This window comes from Sodiomyces alcalophilus (genome assembly GCF_042370955.1).
Source record: "Sodiomyces alcalophilus JCM 7366 unplaced genomic scaffold ACRALscaffold_4, whole genome shotgun sequence".
Lineage (NCBI taxonomy): Eukaryota > Fungi > Ascomycota > Sordariomycetes > Glomerellales > Plectosphaerellaceae > Sodiomyces > Sodiomyces alcalophilus.
In genome coordinates this window covers 1,379,330-1,392,589 of record NW_027263535.1, presented here as the reverse complement: position 1 = coordinate 1,392,589, position 13,260 = coordinate 1,379,330, and positions in this window count along the sequence as shown.

Sequence of the window (13,260 nt, the reverse complement as noted above, 5' to 3'; positions counted from 1 at the left end):
GTAGTCCTTTAGTCCCCTTTACTACCACCTCCTAAGAGTATAGGTTTTACCCCTATTAATAAACCTGTTATTAAGTCTAAGCCCGCTACCCCTAGTTCCTTTAATCAGGCTAAGAAGAAGACTTAGGCCCTAGTTATGAGTATTCCTAAGTTATAGGAGCCTAAGAAAGATACTAGTATCCCGGTGCGTCCTAAGACACCTAAGGTTATCTCTAAGAAGCCCTTGGCACCGAGCACGCCTAAGAAGATCGCTAAGGTTATAAAGAGTCCTAAGAAGACTCCTAAGTCCTTTAAATCTTCTAAGTTTATTAGTATTAACCTAAATAGCTATAAGATTATTTAGATATCGCTAAAGAAGGTCTTAGTATAGCCTAGGAAGATTAATATCTAAGGTAAATAGGTTAAGGATATAGAGGAGCAGGATAAGGGCGTCGAGATATCTTATAGTTATCTATTCTATAGACTATATAATCCTTACCCTATAGACTCTTATATTAGTCTAATTAGACCTAGCTTATTCTCTTAAGATAATTAGGTTTATTTATATAATAGTATCTACTAGGCGATACTTTATAATACCGCCGTTAATAGTTCCTTATATATACCGCCTTTACGCGCGATTCCCTAAGAAGGATAGTTATAGTATAACGCTAGGATTAAGTAAGATAAGGATATAGTTACGGCCACTATAAAGCGAGTATATACTAAGAAGGAGGATTATATAGTCGGTGGATAGACTCTTTATAAGCGTAAATAAGTTTTAGGATAGTTTTATTAGATTATACTTAGCTTAATTAGGGTAACCTGATTATATTTAGAGTTATTATAACCATAAGGGCGTGGGTAAAATAACTAGGGCTAATTATAAAGGGGTGGATTGGGGACCTAGTGCTATATCGTTAGGATATTACGTGATATTATAAGACGCGCGCTTTTTTACTTATCTTATATATTATATATACGTGGCGACGCTACCTAGATATAGAGGATACTTATCACCCTATATAATTATTATCCTTTTAACCCTAAGTTTTGCTATATTTATTGTATTCACTTCGTTTAAGCTACGTTGCCCTGATTAGAGCAGCGCGCACCTCTAGGAACCTCTTTTAAAGGTCTCCTTATTATGTGTGTTGTTTTGGTTATATGCACTTCGTGGTCTTGAGCACTCCTGTTGTCGAAGACTTGTCCGAGATCACACCGCCTGAGCCGTTCTGCATAGTGACGGCTTCGCCTTTCTTTAGTAGACCGCACCTTAACTATTATAGGATTATAGGTCCGTTAAGTTATCCTTTAATACTAAGGAGATATAAAAGGGATCGTCCTTCTAGGCAAAGATAATCTTATCCTTTAGGCTAAATAGACCCGAGGGCTTAGGTATACCTAAGGCCTTTATAAGGCTAATAATAAACTTCTTAGTAAATCCCTTAACGGGCTTCTACCGCTCCGCTTCGAGATCTGCCTAATCTATAACAAGCTACGGCTTCTATAAGAGCCTATCTACGGGGTTCTAAACGCCTAGGCAGTAATAAATCTTAAAATCAAAGCTTAATAGCTCCTTTAGCTAATAGGCGTATTAAGGTTTAATTTAAGGCTTATTTAGTAGATACCGGTGGTTTAAGTAGTTAGTTAGCACCTTTACTAGGGTCTAACTATACGCTAAATAGTGGCGCTATTACCGGAATACTTCGATAATCGCTATTAACTTAGTGTTTAGCGTCGGATAGTTTAGTTCGGGTCCCCTTAGCTTCCTAGATAGGAACGCCACGGGTCGCTAGGTTCGGTCCTTATACTAGCTAATTATAGCGCCTAGTACGAAGTTAGACGCGTCGGGTTCTATACGAATAGGCAGGGCTAGGTTAAAATACCGTAGTATAGGTACTAACTAGAATAACGATTATAACTTCTTAAAAGCGGCCCTCTTTATATCCCCTAACTAAAATATACCTGGTTTACCCCCTAACCTTAATAGGTCCGTAAAAGGGGCAGCGACCTTAGAGTAGCCTTCGATAAAATATTAGTAAAAACCGGTAAAACCCAGGAAGACCTAAATCTTCTTAACAGAAATAGGTTCCTCCTAATCCTTAATAGCCTCGACCCTCTTCGGGTTTATAAAGACCCTATTAGGGCTATATATAAAGCCTAAGAACTCGACCTTTTATATCTTAAACACATACTTCTAAGGGTTTATAAACAGGGACTATTCCCTTAGGCGTATAAGGATCTCCTTAATATATACGCGATAAGTACTAAGGTCCTTACTATAAATTAGGATATTATCTAGATATATAACGTAGATAGTGTCGATAAGACCCTTTAAGGCTTTATTAATATAATACTAAAAACTAGCGGGGGTATTATATAGACTAAAGGGTATTACTAAGTACTTAAAGTATCCGTACTTAGTTCTAAAAGCCGTCTTTATTAGGTACCGGACCTCCGGTATCCAAGTACCGGATAGTAACGAGTCATGATAGGGTTCTAGACCGGGGCGGAGTATAGACGACCACGGAGTATTTAGTCCGGGACCTAACTCAATACTAGCTATAATATAGTCGGCACCTAGGCACGAGTCGAGTTATCGCTATATTCTAATAGATAGTAATCGATCGGGTAGTATAGACTTAATCGGGGACTCTTATACTAGACTAAAGCTAGCTAGTACGTGTATAAGAAAGGATAGATAGCCGCCCTTAGGATAAAAAGGCCAGCGATTAATTTAACTCTTTAGCACCCCCTACCTTTTAACTTAAGTATAATCACGTCCTAATCACTAAGTGCCTTATCCTGATTATCTCTTTACTTTTCGTGATTACCTACTTAATATATTAATCGCTCTCCCCCTCTAAGGGCGTAAGGACCGTTAAGAAGTTAAGATAAGATAGCTAACCTAATTAACGACTAATAGATACTCGATACCGCTAAGTAGCCAGAATAAGTCTAGCCGGATACTAGTTCGCCTATACTTATTACTAAGACACCGCCGGGTTAGGAGTATAAACCTACGCTTATAACGGAACCTAGTACCCCCGAACTTTAATAGGAACCTAACCCTATTTAAGCTAATTATAGACCACCTATAAAAAGGCGTCCGATTATTATTTATTCAACGCCTACCCCTTTAACGCCCTCGGGCCCTTTAGCCCGTGAGCCGCTTCCTTATAGGCCCCCTTATAAGCCGGTCCCTAAGGAGCAGCCGATATACTAGTAACTAGAAGAACGCCTACGCCACCTAGAATAAGATAGGGAGCGTAGACTCGAGCGCTAGCTAAAGCTCGAGGAGCTAGCTACTTATTAACTCGGTCTCGATTAGGACTAGCTATAGGATTTAGGCGGTACGGTAGTTAAACGTTTTGCTAGCGGATAAGCGGTTCCGGTCCCCGTTAATTAGTATACGCCTATTAAAGGTCCCGGTATCTAGACTAATTAGGCTAAAGTTAACTACCCTTTTCCGAAGTAGGACGGGATATCCTAGGCTAAGTACCGGACCTTTATCTAGGAGATAAAGGAACGGTTTATAATTAACCCCTATAGCTTTCTAACTAACGCTACTAAGAACTACTTTGTTATCTCCTGCTTACCCTACCACCTTAAGGAACGTTAGCAGAATAAAGTCCGCTATAAGTATAACGGTTAGTCCGCGCGGGTCTCGTGGCTAGCACTTAAGGCCTAGCTAGGCTAATAGGTAGATGACCGGGATACCCGCCTCCGGGAGGTTACTATTTAGATTATATCCGAGCAGGAGTCCTACTAAAAATATAATAAGACTTTTTAATAATTTATTCGGAAATAGGAGACCCTAAAGTCCGAACTACTAGAGAAACTACCTAAGTTCTAGCGTATTTAGATAGTCTTAACCAGAGTCTACCTAGTAACCCGCGACTATATTATCGCTTAGGGAGTTCCACGGGTATACGGAGAGCTCGCCCCCTTATATTAAAAGGCGGAGGCCTTAACGTAACCTTTAAAGAGCCGCTTTAGGGGCAGGCTATAGTTATAATATAGCTAGCGTAACTAGCGTAATAATTAAGGTAATCGATAAGGATACCGGGATTAGTTAGCGGCTTTAGCTATCCAGGCCTAGACTATAGGCTAGTCCCAGAGTTCTTCCGACCTAGTATCTAGATAAGGCGAGCCATCTTCTTCTTCCTCCCGCCCACCTATTAAGAATATTACTTACTATAACTACTAATAGCGAGGCTATTATATAAGCACCTATAATAACCCTCGCGTTAAAAGGCAGAACCTAAGGCAGAATCTAAATAACTAGCCTATAGCCGGGATAAGGCTAGCACTAGGCTATATTATAGTCGAGGATCGATAGGAACCTTCCCCGCCTAAGGACGGAAAGGCCCCTATTAAACCCGTAGAGGCCTATATTAGTATCCGTAAAGGCGGGGGTTAGGTTATAACTCTAGCGCGTCTAGATAGCGGCGCCGACGGTAATATAGTGGATCGGTCCCTTATAGGCCTAGACTGGGTTATAATAGGACCCTGATTATAGGTGGGATAGTTATTCGACGGCGTAACGATAATAACCCACGGAATAGTATCCAGGATTATTAAGATAAAAGACTATTAGGGCCGTATAAAGATCTAATAGGACGAGTTTTATATTATAGACCTCGACCCGTCTAGCCCTAAGATTATCCTGGGTCTGCCCTAGCTAGGATAAGTTAACCCTAACGTCGATTAGGCCCGAAAGACTTAGACTTACCCTATTATAAGAGGTGACCTGGAACTAGTTATATCCCGAAGAAATATAAGAAAGGTAAGAGAAGATATATAGTAGGTATTAATACTAAAGTTACCTAAAGAAGCCTCCCTTCGGTTAGGCTAGATAAGCCTATAATAGGATCTAGATAAGGCCGAAACGGGACTATTAGATAAAGAACCGGATAAAGATTATCCCGAGGCTCCCTTTACCCTACCCGACTAATATAAGGACTTTACTAATATATTTAACGTTAAGAACGCGGGCCGACTCCCCGCTTACTAACGCTAGGACTATAGTATTAATATAGAGGAGGGGAAGACACTACTATTTAGGCCTATCTACCCTCTAGCGATATAAGAACTCGAGGTACTCCGATAATATATTAAGGATACCCTCGCGAAGGGTTAGATTAGACTATTAAGTAGTCCGGTAGGAGCCCCTATCCTGTTTATCCCGAAGAAGGGCGGAAAGCTATGACTCTATATCGATTACCGTGGGCTTAATAAGGTAATAGTTAAGGACCGCACTCCACTCCTATTAATTCACGAGATCCTAGATAGGCTATCTACCGCTAATTATTATACTAAGCTTAACCTTAAGGACACTTATTATCGGCTCCGTATCCAGGGAGGGGATAAATAGAAGACGGCTTTCCGGATAAAGTATAGGCACTTTAAATACCTCGTGATACCGTTTAGACTTATAAATACCCTAGTAAGCTTCTAATAATATATTAACCAGGCCCTAGCCGGTCTTATAGACACTATCTATATAATATATCTTAACGATATTTTAATTTATAGTCGGGACCTAGATAAGTACCGGGTGTATATACGTTAGGTCCTATAGTAACTCCGCGACTAGTCGCTCTTTATTAATCCCGAGAAATATAAGTTTAAGACCCGTAAGGTCGAATTCCTTGGATTTATCTATAGTCCCGAGGGAGTTTATATAGACCCTGCACGTATTAAGGCTATCCGCGACTAGGAGGAGCCTAATACCGTTAAGAAGATTTAAGTTTTTACCGGCTTTACCGGGTTCTATAGGAGATTTATTAAGAACTACTCTAAGGTGGCCGTACTATTAACAGACCTGACTAAGGGGGGGAACCCCGGGATTATCGTTTTCGGACTAGAGGCTAAGGTAGTATTTATCGAAATAAAAAGGCTTTTCGTAGAGGCACCCGTCCTTTAGCACTTTAACCCTATATTACCTATACGTATTAAGCCCGACGCGTCGGCGTTTATAATTAGCGTAATTATTAGCTAACTTAAGGATAGAATATAGCGTCCTATCGCGTTTATATCCTAGAAACTATATGGACCTAAACTTAACTATAATACGCCCGATTCGGAGCTAATAGTAATTATTAAATTATTCCGTACTTAAAGGCACTATATAGCTTATAGCCAGACTCCCGTGTTAGTCCTTACTAATTATCTAAATCACTAATACTTAATAGATAAGCTAAAGTTAAAGGCGTAGTATACACGTTAGCTTAAAGAGATTATAGCCTATGATTTCGAAATTAAGTACTAGCCGGGCTTATTAAACCCAGCTAATAGCCTCTCGCGGAAAATATAGTATGCCCCGAATAACTCCGAAATTACCTCCGAATATACTAAGGCCGCGGAAGCGTTTTTAAGGAAGTTTATCCTAGGATTAATTACCCTAGGAGCGGTTACTAATCCTAACTCGCCTACGTTATATAAAGAAATTATCGAGGCTTAGGCTAAAGACCCGTTTTATATAAACTAGTAAGAAGCTAACGATAACCGATAAAGGGTTAGCCCCTAGTCATAAGATAAGTAAGGTATCCTATGTTTCCGAGGTAAGGTTTTTATACCCGATTACTCCGGTTTACGCAGGAAAGTTCTATAAGTATTCTATAATAGCCCGATAGCTAGTTACCACGGAATTAAGAGAACCGTCTAACGGATCTCTAGCTATTACTTTTAGAATTATATATCTAAGGATATCCGGGAGTTTATCCCTACCTATCTAGTATACTAGTATACTATATCTAGGTATTATAAGCTATATAGCGAGCTAGTAAGTCTTCCTATTCCCGAATATCTATTTTTAGAGATTTTAATTAATTTTATTACCGGTCTATTACCTATAATAAGGGCAGGCCGTAAAAAGGATATAATTTTAGTCATAGTCTACCGTCTAACTAAGTATATACTATATATTCCGACTAATAGTGGCTTAACGGCGCCCGGGCTCGCGGACACGTTATAGATATATATCTTCCGCCGCTTTAATCTCCTAGATAGTATTATTTTAGATAGGGGGGCCCTTTTTACTAGTCGCTTTTAGGCAGCTCTTTATTATTACCTAAGCATAGACCGCCGCCTATCCATTATATAGTATCCGTAGACGGATAGATAAACGGAACGATAGAATCAGAATTTAGAATACTATTTACGAGCTTATTATATATTATAGTAAGACGACTAGGTGGATAAGTTAGGGCTCGCTAAGTTTACTTATAATATAGTATAGTATTCCGCTACGAAGATAACTCCCGCGGAGGCACTAATAGGTTATAACCTAAGAGGCCCCGATAAAGTGAAATTATACCGAGCTAGCGAAGTTCGCTCCGTAAAGGCGGACCGGCGCGCCGCCTAACTCGTAGCCGATCGTAAGACTATAGCTAAACTAATCCAGAGGGCTTAGGCGATATACGAACGTTATTATAATTAGGGACGCACGGCATAACGGTTTAAGATAGGTGACTATATCCTGCTCTCCACGAAGAACCTAAAATAACGCCGGCTATCTTATAAATTAAGCGATAAGTATATTAGACCCTATAAGATTATAGGAGTAATGGGTAGCCACGGACTAGCCTATAGGTTAAAGCTACCCGCTAGTATAAAGATATATAACGTGTTCCTTATTTCGTTACTTAAGCTATAAAGGTCCCGCGACGGATTACCACCTAAACCGTAAAAGATCGCGGTTAAACTATAAAAAGATAACGAATATAAGGTAAAAGCCATTATAGCCCACCGCTACCAGGGTAAACGATATAAATATCTTATTAAGTGGATAGGTTAAGGCTATAAAGATAATACCTAGGAACCTATAAGGAATATACCGGCGGAACTAATCGATAGATATTTTATACACGTTCTAGCGATAACTACGGCACGGCGGGGACTAGATTAGGACGATATAATAGTGGATTAAGGATACACGGAGTGCCTTAAAAGGATTTTTTATTAAAAAAAAAAAAAAAAAAAAAGAAAAGGAATAAAATTCCCTTTTTTTTTTAAAAAAAAAAAAAAAAAAAAAAAAGAGGAGGAATTAGTCGGCGGCGAGGCCGGCGAGACTTAGCTATAGGTTATTATCGAGCTCCTATACTATCGTATTAGCGGAAGGGGGAGGAGGAGGAGGAGGAGTCGGGGTAGCCGGTAAGGGGGTATCTCTACCCTTATCTTTATTATTATTATTAGTTATAGTGTTATCCTCGACTAGAATAGGGGTAGCCTTTTTCTTAGCCTTACCCTTCTTCTAGGCAGATAACGGTCCCGGGGTGGGCGTGCTATAGACGCCGTTACCGGCGCCTAGGTTAGGGAGCATTACCCCGGTATTACTATTTATAACAGGACCGGTAACTAATCCCGTGGCGGTAATACCGCCCTAAACCCCTAGGAACTGCTTTAATAGATCCGGGATCTCTTACTAGACCTTTAGGGAGGTTAATATCTCCTCTAATAAGGCAGTAACCCGCTTTAACGTATCCTGCTTAGCGGCGGTAATTTCCTTATTATTGCGCCGCTCGGCCCGTATACCCTTACTAAACCCATAGGTAGTCTTAGCCTTATACTTACCGATACTAACTTTTAAGATTTACTAAGCTTAAAGCGTAGCTTCCTATTATAGTTATTAGTATATAATTAGACACGGGATAAGACGTACTTATAATATAGGCCTTATTAAACCCGCTAGGCCGCACCTTAGTAGCCTCTAGGATATCCTATAAGACTTTAGCGGTAGCCTTACCCGCTATCGGTAACTAATTAATAATTAGTATTAAATAGACCACGGAGCGGTCTATAACGGAGGGAGTATAAGCCTATATTAAGGCATAAACGACTATTATTAACCTAGTAGTAATAATATTTTACCGATTTCTTTATAAGGTATATAAGCAAGGAGTTAAATAAAGGCTAATAATAGAATACGCACTAGTATTATAGCGACACGATTTATATAAGATAGTGCCTATATCCTTTAAATCTAAGTCGGCTAGGTAGCCGGCGTATCGTAAGTATAGGGTATAAAGGCCCTTACCCTTACTAGTATCGACGAGTTTAGCTACCCTAGGAGTAGCGGCGTTAATAGCCGGGGCGTTAGCGGTGGCGGACTTTTTTTAACGTTTACTAGGGGTCCTAGCTATACTATTACCGCTAATAGCGGCGCGCTTTTTATTACTCTTAGGAGCTATAATAAATAAACGACGCTATGACGGTGGTTAGCCTGTGTTCTGACTACGCGTTAAACGATATAGGAGGAACTTATAATAAGGCGAAATAACGTTAGCTATAATAAGAGAACGAGCTAAAATAAAAAGATCGGAGTTAGCTATAAGACACGACCCAGGCCGATAAAGAGAATAAGTTTATATAAAGCTATCGTTGGCTAGTCTTAACTCTATTATAGGATAGCGTAGGATTATTTATAAAATTAGTTATCTAATCTAGTAAAGTTAATTAGAATAAGGTAAAAAAAGGAAAATAATAAGAATAGGATCGTAGGAGAAACAGAATAGGATATCTACGAGGTTAGGTAGGACTAGTCTTTAGTTTTACTTATACGGAAGGAATAATAAAGGTAACCCTATAACTAAAAGGAATAACCACCCTGGTATTATAATAAAGGCAGTCACGGGCTAGCCTTACTAAAAGGACTTAGGATAATAAAATAGTCGGTAAAGGATTATATTACGACTAGAATAGGGTTATTATAAAGGATAATATTCCGGAATTAGTAATTAAAAGGAGGAACGTAACGGTTAGATTAGGCTAGAATCACGATAGAATTATTAGGTATAATAGGGGTGGAAAGGATATAAAGGAATACCGGGTCGGAGGAAGATATAGGGATATTAGATTAGTATTAAGGTTTCCGGGACGGAAACCATAGAGACGGGGCGCCCTATTAGGTACCGGACCTCCGGTATCCAAGTACCGGATAGTAACGAGTTATAATAGGGTTCTAGACCGGGGCGGAGTATAGATAACCACGGAGTATCTAGTCCGGGACCTAACTTAATACTAGCTATAATATAATCGGCACCTAGGCACGAGTCGAGTTATCGCTATATTCTAATAGATAGTGATTAATCGGGCAGTATAGACTTAATCGGGGACTCTTATACTAGACCAAAGCTAGCCAGTACGTGTATAAGAAAGGATAGATAGCCGCCCTTAGGATAAGAAGGCCAGCGATTAATTTAACTCTTTAGCACCCCCTACCTTTTAACTTAAGTATAATCACGTCCTAATCACTAAGTGCCTTATCCTGATTATCTCTTTACTCTTCGCGATCACCCACTTAACAGTCTTTTACTCGTCCCCTTCTCGAATTCTTAAGCGATAGTAGGCGTCCTTAAGGTCTAACTTAGTATAAACTATAAAGGACGCGAGGCGGTTAAGGATCTTATATATTAGGGGGAGTAGAGTTTAGTCTTTATGGGTAACCTTATTAAGACCTTAATAGTCTATATATAAACATAGCTATCCACCCTTTTTTAGTATAAACAGGATCGGGGCGCCCACGGAGCTTATTAATAGTCGAATCTACCCTTTAGCTATAGCCTCCTTAATATATTCTTATAGGACGGCTAGTTCTTACTCGGCTAGGGGGTAAATAGGGCCGAATAGGGGTGACTTACCTTCCTTTATCTTAATTACGTGATCCTAACGCTAATAGGCGGGTAGATAGCCGGCCTTTATAATATCGAAAACGTCTAAAAACTCTTAATAGTGCTCGGGGATAACGTTCCCTAACTCGTCCTTATCTAGTAACTCTTAATACGGCCCGGGATTAAGATATTCTAGGATCCCTTTATCTAGCTAGGTCGGGTTAGGGGGTATAAGGGGTATAGATTATAACGGGTCTAATTAGATAATAGGGATTAAAGGACTATTAGGTAACGTGTCCTTTTTATCCTTAGTAGCGTTCTACTTTATACTAATAACTTAGCCGATATAGGGGGCACCGGACTTTATAAGGCGGATAATAAGCTATATATACTCCTTTGCCTTCTTTAACTCTCTTTAACCCGGGACGCCTCGAAGGTCCTCTCGCTAAAGTCGATATATCTATTCGCCGGACCGGAAAGAGGTAACGGGGTTATATTCTACTAACTAGGGTATACCGAGGATAACTTAGGACTTATCGGGGTCTATATCTAGCACCTTAAACTTAATCGGATATATCCGGGTCCGGTCCTAACTATCTATAACTTTAATATACGTCTTAAAGGACCTAATAAACTATACGTTAACCCTAGGGATAACCTATCTAAGTCGCTTTAATAGTCCTAGGGGACCGTGGTTAGGAGGCAGGGCTTTTTAGTTAATTAGATTAACCTTAGCGCCTCCGTTAAGCTTAGCGCTCCGGCGGCCCTATCCGCCGCTTAACCGTAACTCTAACTTTGCCTTAATCGCGCCCTTACTAGTAAAGAACGGCTAAGACGGCGGCCCTTCCTAGGCCTAAGCCTATCTAATAACGGGGTGCCTTATATTAACCGGTAGGTTATTCGGGTTCTAATTATTAGAGTATCCTAATAACTAACCTAACTTAAAGGGTTTTTTCGGGTATTTATTCCGGTAATAACCCTTTTTATTATAGCCGAAGTATATAATACCGCTATTATTACGCCTTTTAGGGGGCCCGGGGGCTTCCGTGTTATCTACTTCGATTAATTCTATAAAACCTTAAGGAGGTATAGAGGGCCGAATAGTTATAGTGCGGGCCCTATTAGGGGCCCTATTACGCCTACGCTTCTTACCGCGGGGCTACCTTAGGCGATTATTCCGGGGCGTCTTTTCTTTATTCTTATATAAAAAAGTAATCTCTGCCTATTAGGCTATAACACCTAACGCCTTATTATCGGTAAGGATACCGGCGGCCACGATCTAGTCACGTAGCGGCTTATTAAGCTTCGTTAAGATTAACTATATACGCTACTTATCGAGGAAGGGTAGGGATACCTTATTAAATAATAAGTCTAGCCTATTAATAAACTTAGTATAGGTCTAATTAGGTTTTTATATAATCTAGTCTAAGAATAGCTTTTTAGTTATAGATATCTTATAGGTTTTATTATTAACTAACTACTCGGTTAGGAAGGTCTTAAGGTCCTCCTAGGTAGCACCTTTAGTCTTCCTATAGACGCGCCTATAATAGGCACGCTATCGGGATTTTATAATCTTCGGTAATAGGGTAAAGGTAAAATAGATCTTCTCTGCTTTAGACGGCTTAACCTCGTTAAGTATAAAGCGCTCCTTAATTTCTTCGATAAACGTCTAGAACTAGTTATAGGACTACCTATCCTATTTAGGGAGCTTTTACGGGACCTTATACTAGCTTTTACGGGAGTCCCCTTTAGGGACACGCTCGGAGGTATCGGGGTCCTTCCCTTATTAAAGGGTAAGGAGGCGCTTCTCCTTCTTTTTATAGGCTTAGCGGTCCTTATAATACTTAATTAGGAAATCGAGTTCCGCTAATAATAAAGTGCCGGGGGGGCGGCTCTTAAGGTCTTTAATATCGAATTAGGGTCCTGTCCGGATAACTTAGGGGGTCCCTTAGTTAAGTAGTAGTCTTATTATAAGATTACGAGTATCTGGGTTAGCTTATCCGCGAATCTCGAATTCGGGGTTACTATCTTTATCCTCTGATTTAGGTATAAGGGATTACTCGCGATTAGCGCCTAATAGCCCGGCTTCGGCTCTTTTAATAACGGGGGAAGCATCCCGGGTATAAATAATAGTGGTGCGCTTAGGGGGTATCTTAGGTATTAGTTAAGGGTAATAGTAGGATTTAAAAAATAACTTAGTCTTTCGAACTCTCGATAATCGTTATACCCGTAAACGGTTAGAACGAATAAAATATTATAGGTTTTATATAAGGAGTAAAGAGAGTCGTTAAGACTATAATAAGAATAGGTTACGAAGCTAACCTTAGGGGGGGGAATAATTATAAGATTATTCGTTAAGCCCTTTTAACTTAGGATTTAACGGGAAACACCCTACTTAAGGACTAGTGACTATCCTCCCTAGGATCGGTATATAATAACCTAAGGCTCTAAGACTATAGGTCTTAGGCTAGCTTAATAATCCTAAACATAACTCGGACTCAGATATCCCTAGGGTTAACCTTAGGGCCGGTTCCGGGTTCTTAACGTATTCCTTAACGCCTCTAAGTCCTACCCGATTCCCTTAAATGGAATATCCCTAATAGCAGGTTATCCCGGTAAATCTATCCGTTAAGCCTTAGGCTTATTATCTTTTACTTCTTCGCCAC